The 7,500-nt window shown below is 38.0% G+C and overlaps 1 long non-coding RNA gene across 1 annotated transcript in view; it reads left to right on the top strand.

Annotated features, from left to right (window-relative positions):
* The window catches only part of LOC135113918 (uncharacterized), a 40,515-nt gene that overhangs the window by 21,321 nt on the left and 11,694 nt on the right, over positions 1–7,500 (top strand). The gene's annotated exons all lie outside the window — the stretch shown is intronic.

Genomic DNA, 7,500 nt, shown 5'->3' with positions numbered 1-7,500 from the left:
ACACATAGCCTCTAATCTGATAAATACCCAGCACAAGGTTTGGCAGCGCTGCAGGCCAGGGAATCCCCAGGCAGGACAACGCCTAAACGCTCAACTCAAAATGGTAAGATATGTATAAGTATATAAGTATATATAAGTATATATAAGTAGGCCGGGCCGTATGGCCCATAATGACTCACTTATCCTCTTGAGGCAACTAACACGGCTAACTGATATCTCATCTTAGTTTCCCTAGAATATTAGAGCACGTCTTGTTACTTCTTCTTCCAGTTACTGAGAAAGTTGCTGAGAAAGTGCTCCAACCACTTTCCTGCGCTGCTGCCATGGGGATGGGGTTCAAGGAAAAGGGGGGAGGGGTGCGACACACACATACTGACACGCGCCCACTACTGTTCCCCGCGCGGTCATTACTTGAATAAAACATTTAACTTTCAAAAACTTTACTAACAAAACAAAGGCGGTAGATGAATATTGATTCTTTATTTGACAAGGGCACCTCTTCTGCTGTAAACTATGTGAGTCTCGTACATCTGGCGTTCGTACCCTGGCTCTCTCTCTCTCTCTCTCTCTCTCTCTCTCTCTCTCTCTCTCTCTCTCTCTCTCTCTCTCTCTCTCTCTCTCTCTCTCTCATCATTCGTTTCTCTTGCATTCTTACTTTCTTCATTTCGTTGCTTTATCTCGCTGCACGTTACAAAAAAATAAATAAATAAAAAAAAAAAAAAATATATATATATATATATATATATATATATATATATATATATATATATATATATATATATATATATATATATATATATATATATATATATATATATATATATATATATATATATATATATATATATATATATATATATATATATATATATATATATATATATGTCATACAAATGAACCTTTGTGCACATCCAGGGACAACGTGACCATGAAGCGAACTGACAAGTTTAAGCCAACGACCATTGAAGAAAGGATGCAATTTGTTTCCATGTGGCGAGCAGGATTGTCTGCTCGTGCAATATCTGTGAGGTGTGGTACTACCATTACTACAGTGTGCAGGTGGATAAGGCGGTGGATCAATGAAGGTCACGTCAATTCTAGATTTCAAGAAGGAAGATCTCGTTATCGATACAAAAGATCACTGAGTGTTTCATGCTCAATAAAAAACAATGTCAGTGCGCCCAGCCAACTCCACAATCATATTCAGGGAATCAAATTTTACTATTGTTCTTATAGACAATATAGTAATATAGATTTTCTGCCGATAAAACCTGGAGTTAATTTGAATGTATAACAAATGTTTTGTAATGTAATGTGTAAATAAAACATTATAGCATCGTGAAAGTATTCCTTATTAGTACAATAAATAGGTTCCTTTTTTCTTTCATGTTTTCTTCTTGCTTGAAAAAGTTCGTCATAGGAAGAAGGAGATACAAAAGCAGGCAGGGAGTTCAATAGTTTACCAGAAAAAAAAAAAAAAGGTGATCGAGAATACTGAGTAACTTGCTTTAGAGAGCTGGGCAGAATAGGGCATAGTTTGCATAGTTTGGCATAGTTTGAGAGAACAATAGCAGGCGCCCCATCAGGTTCATAAGTCTTCTTAGGTCAATAAGGCCAAAGAGGGTATAGGAAACACCATTACGAATGATATTAATTGATGGCAAAATCATGGATGGCAAAATAATCTAAGGGTGGAGGAGATGGAGGAACAACCCATGAATCATGCAATGTGTGTGTGTGTGTTTTTTTTTTTTTTTTTTTTTAGCAAAGGTTTAAGAGAAGAGTTCCGTTGTAGAGATAAATGAGATGGCAATGGTACCATCATGTTGAAATAAAAGAGGAAAATATGAAGAAGCAAAGATATTGGATACATTTTTTGGCGAAGACCGAAAGGGTGTTAGATCTAGAAAGATTTTAACATTTACTATTTGTGAATGTTTTTTTCTTGACTAGTTGGAGAACATACTGGGTATGATTCTGGATGAAAATTTAAAGGATGAAAGGCTATAAAATACTGTTTGTGGGCCACCTCTCTATCATGTATAACATAAGAATAGCCAGAGTTAAAACAAGATTTGGAAAGTTTAGGGCGAGAGAAAGAGTAAAGAATGTACGGGTCCATATTAGATATTGTCACCTCTGTTATGCGCTCAGCACAAGGAAACGGGTCTATGACATGGAAGCAGTAGTCATTCCAAGGAAAATTTGAATAATAGCTCAACAGGTCCCCTCAAGCAAAAAGCCAGAGGGGATCCTGATGAAGAACTGGAGCGATAAGACATGTTACAGGTGTGAAGAATAGATGTTAAGAGAATTTCAAGAATATAGTACCATCTCCAAGATGGTAAAGAATACGAATAGAGTGGATAGCACCAACCAGATTGGTTGGTGAAGGAAGAGGAAAACCAAAACTAGTGGTGAACAAATGAAGTCTTCAAGAATGGAGATCTCTGCGAAAAAAGAAGAAAGGGAGAATATGTTCCTCTTTTAAAGATATATATATATATATATATATATATATATATATATATATATATATATATATATATATATATATATATATATATATATATATATATATATATATATATATATATATATATATATATATATATATATATATATATATATATATATATATATATATATATATATATATATATGTATATTTATATAACAGTGGTGCCACATGGTTTTTTCAACCATATGGCACCACTGTTATCACATCTATCTCTAAAGCTGAACTCTTCGCTCTAACCTTTGCTAAAAACTCTACTTTGGGCAATTCAGGGCTTGTTCCGCTCTCTCTTTTACCCTCTGACTACTTCATGCTACTATTGAAATTTTTGACAATGATGTTTTCCATGCCCTCGCTGACTTAAACACTCGGAAGGTTTATGGACCTGATGGGGTCCCTCTTAATGTTCTCCGAAACTGTGCCTCCGTGTTTGCACCTTGCCTAGTCAAACTCTTTGAACTCTGTCAACATCTACCTTTCCTTCTTGCTGGAAGTTTGCCAACATTCAGCCTGTTCCTAAAAAGGGTGACCGTTCCAATCCCTCAAACAACAGTGCAATTGCTTTAATGTCCTGCCTATCTAAAGTCTTTGAATCTATCCTCAACAGGAAGATTCTTAAAGATCTATCGCTTCACAATCTTCTATCTGATTGCCGATATGGGTTCCGTCAAGGCCGCTCTATTGGTGATCTTCTGGCTTTCCTTACTGAGTCTTGGTCATCCTCCATTAGAGATTTTGGTGAAAATTTTGCTGTTCCCTTAGACATATCGAAAGCTTTTAATAGAGTTTCGCACAAAACTTTGATTTCCAAACTTCCTTCCTACGGCTTCTGTCCTTCTCTCTGCAACTTCATCTCATGTTTCTTTTCTGACCGTTCTATTGCTGGTATGGTACACAGTCACTGTTGTCCTAAATCTATTATTATTTACCAATGACCTTCTAAACCAAACTTCTTGTTTTATCCATTCCTACGCTAATGATACCACCCTGCACTTTTTGCACGTCTTTTCAGACGTCCAACATTTCAGGAAGTAAACATTTCACATAGGGAAGCCACAGAACGCATGACTTCTGATCTTTCTAAAATTTATGATTGGGGCAAAGCAAACCTGGTATTGTTCAATGCCTCAAAAAACTCAATTCAACCATCTATCAACTCGACACAACCTTCCAGACAACCATCTCTCTTCTTCAATGACACTCAACTGCCCCCTCTTCTACAATGAATATAATCGGTCTGTACTTCACTTATAATCTGAACTGGAAACTTCGCATTTCATCTCCAGCTAAAACAGCTTCTATAAAGTTAGTCGTTCTGAGACGTCTCCGCCAGTTTTTCTCACCTCCCAACTGCTATGTACAAGGGCCTTATCCATACATGTATGGAATATGCTTCACATATCTGGGGTGTTCCACTGATACCGCTTTTCTAGACAGGGTGGAATGGAAAGCTTTTCGTCTCATTAACTCCTTTCCTCTAAGTGACTGTCTTCAGCCTCTCTCTCATCGCCGCAATGTTGCATCTCTAGCTGTCTTCTACTGCTATTTTCATGCTAACTGCTCTTCTAACTGTCTCCCCTCCTCCCGCGGCCTCGCTGCACAAGACTTTCTTCTTTATCTCACCCCTATTCTGTCCACCTCTCTAATGCAAGAGTTAAATAGTATTTTTAGTCATTCATCCCTTTCTCTGATAAACTCTGGAACTCCCTGCCTGTTTCTGTATTTCAACCTTCCTATGACTTGAATTCCTTGAAGAGGGAGGTTTCAAAACACTTCCTTCAATTTTTTACTACTGCTTTAGACCCTTTTATGGGACTGGCTTCTCAGTGGGCTATTTTTATTTTTTATTGGATTTTGTCGCCCGTGACTAGTGTCCCTCCTACATTATATGTATATATATATATATATATATATATATATATATATATATATATATATATATATATATATATATATATATATATATATATATAGAGAGAGAGAGAGAGAGAGAGAGAGAGAGAGAGAGAGAGAGAGAGAGAGAGAGAGAGAGAGAGAGAGAGAGAGAGAGAGAGAGAGAGAGAGAGAGAGAGAGAGAGAGAGAGTAAGAGGTAACAGAGGAGCTACTGTTAGTTACCTCAGACACCTGCGTTTTAGTGAGCAAAAGAAGATGAAGTTTATTAAGAGAATAGGTGGTGTTTCACAGACTGAACATTAGGTTTAAGATTGCGAATGTTGTAGACATTAATGAAGAAAAACTGGAAGAGGGGTGTCAACTTAAGGCTGATAGCAGCCCCAAACGGGGACTCCAAGCATTATTATTGTTATTATTATTGTTTATTATTATTATTATTATTATTATTATTATTATTATTATTATTATTATTATTATTATTATTATTATCATTATTGTTATTATTATTATTATTATTATTATTATTATTATTATTATTATTATTATTATTATTATTATTATTATTATTATAATTATTATTATTATTATTATTATCATTATTTATTATTATTATTATTATTGTTCTTGTTGTTGCTGTCATTAGCAGTAGAAGTAGTAGTAGTAGTAGTAGTAGTAGTAGTGGTAATAGTAGTAATCGTAGTAGTAGTTAGTTGTCAAATTGTTGTCAGAATATCAGTGGTAATAGTAGTAGTAAACAATCAATCAATCAGTTGATCATTCATTATTTTATAACATAGAAGTAGCTTGAATAAGGCTGGTAATTGGACAGTGTCGTCAGCGCACTCAATAATATAAAGTGGGGCGTTCAGTATGGTCTAGAAAAATTCACCAGCTGAGTGAATTTTACACAGAAAAAGTCAACTGAAAAAAAAAAAGATAAATAAATAAAATAAAATAAATAGAGAAAAAAAGTAATTTGTGTGCTATCAAACCTGTATGAGGAAGAGGCAAAAGACACCTGCCGAAACGATAATTACACCCAGTGAGGTCTAAAGCACTGTTCAGGGGGTGCTGTGAACTTATCATTAAACCCAGCTGTGACCTCACTGAACGTTTCCCTTTGTCTCACAACACAAGGGGGCAGTCACAGCCTGCCCTCTAAAGACAACTCTCTTCCTCCACACAAAACTACAAGCACCTAATAACACACACACCCTTCACTCAAAAATTTTTAAATCATCATGGAGACTCCTACACCAGCCTCGGAGTCCCCATCTGGGGAGGGGACCATAAATGTCCCAAGGTCGGACTGCCTTTCTGTCGACGACCCTAAGTGTCTTAACAACCCCCTCAACTTTTTCTTCATTAACTTCTGCAACATTCGCGGTCTAAGATCTAATTTTCAATCTGTAGAAAACCACATCTCCTCTTCTAAACCTCATCTTCTTTTCGTCACTGAAACTCAGGTGTCTGAGGCAACTGACAGTAGCCCCTTTTCTGTTCCCTCCTACTTTCTCTATCCTCATTCTCGATCCAAAACTGGATGCTGCGTTTATGTGCTCAGTGACCTAACCTGCTCTCGTGCCCACGCTCTTGAATCTTCCGAGTTTTCCACCATCTGGCTACGACTACAGAGTCATTCTCATACTAAATTTATCTGTGCTGTATACCTCTCACCTAACTCCTCTGACTATAAGACATTCTTTGACTACTTAACTTTCAAAGTGGAGCACATTCTGACTCTCTTCCCTTTTGCAGAGATCTCCATTCTTGGAGACTTCAGTGTTCACCACCAGCTTTGGCTTTCCTCTCCCTTCACTGACCATCCTGGTGAACTAGCCTACGACTTTGCTATCCTCCATGACCTAGAGCAATTGGTGCAACACCCTACTCGTATTCTTGACCGTCTTTGAGATACGCCCAACATTCTTGACCTTTTCCTGACCTCTAATCCTTCTGCTTATGCTGTCACCCTTTCTTCTCCGTTGGGCTCCTCCGATCACAATCTCATATCTTTATCTTGTCCTATCACTCCAATCCCTCCTCAGGATCCCCCTAAGCGAAGGTGCCTCTGGCGTTTTGCCTCTGCTAGTTGGGGGGACCTGAGGAGGTATTTCGCTGATTTTCCTTGGAATGACTACTGCTTCCGTCTTTGTGTGCTGAGCGCATAACAGAGGTGATAGTGTCTGGCATGGAGGCGTACATTCCTCACTCTTTTTCTCCTCCTAAACTTTCTAAACCTTGGTTTAACACAGCTTGTTCTCGTGCTATACATGATAGAGAGGTGGCCCACAAAAGGTACTTAAGCCTTCCATCACCAGAATCTCATGCACTTTATATTTCTGCCCGGAACCATGCCAAGTCTTTTCTCCAACTAGCCAAAAACTCCTTCATTAACAGAAAATGTCAAAACCTTTCAAGATATAACTCCCCTCGTGATTTCTGGCATCTAGCCAAAAATATCTCCAACAACTTTGCTTCTTCTTCTTTCCCTCCTCTACTTCAACCAGATGGCACCACTGCTATCACATCTATTTCTAAAGCTGAACTCTCTGCTCAAACCTTTGCTAAAAACTCTACCTTGGACGATTCTGGGCTTGTTCCTCCCTCTCCTCCAGCCTCTGATTACTTCATGCCACCTATTAAAATTCTTCGCAATGATGTTTTCCATGCCCTCGCTGGCCTAAACCCTCGGAAGGCTTATGGACCTGATGGGGTCCCTCCTATTGTTCTCCGAAACTGTGCCTCCGTGCTTGCACCTTGCCTAGTCAAACTCTTTCAGCTCTGTCTGTCAACATCTTCCTTTCCTTCTTGCTGGAAGTTTGCCTACATTCAACCTGTTCCTAAAAAGGCTGACCGCTCTAATCCCTCAAACTACCGTCCTATTGCTTTAATTTCCTGCTTATCTAAAGTTCTTGAATCTATCCTAAACAGGAAGATTCTTAAACATCTATCACCTCACAACCTTCTATCTGATCGCCAGTATGGGTTCCGTCAAGGCCACTCTACTGGTGATCCTCTGCCTTTCCTTACTGAGTCTTGGTCATCCTCTTTTAGAGATTTTGGTGAAACTTTTGCTGTTGCCTTG

Source organism: Scylla paramamosain, chromosome 26, assembly GCF_035594125.1.
Source record: "Scylla paramamosain isolate STU-SP2022 chromosome 26, ASM3559412v1, whole genome shotgun sequence".
Taxonomy (NCBI): domain Eukaryota; kingdom Metazoa; phylum Arthropoda; class Malacostraca; order Decapoda; family Portunidae; genus Scylla; species Scylla paramamosain.
This window is presented reverse-complemented; position numbering and strand designations above follow the sequence as displayed.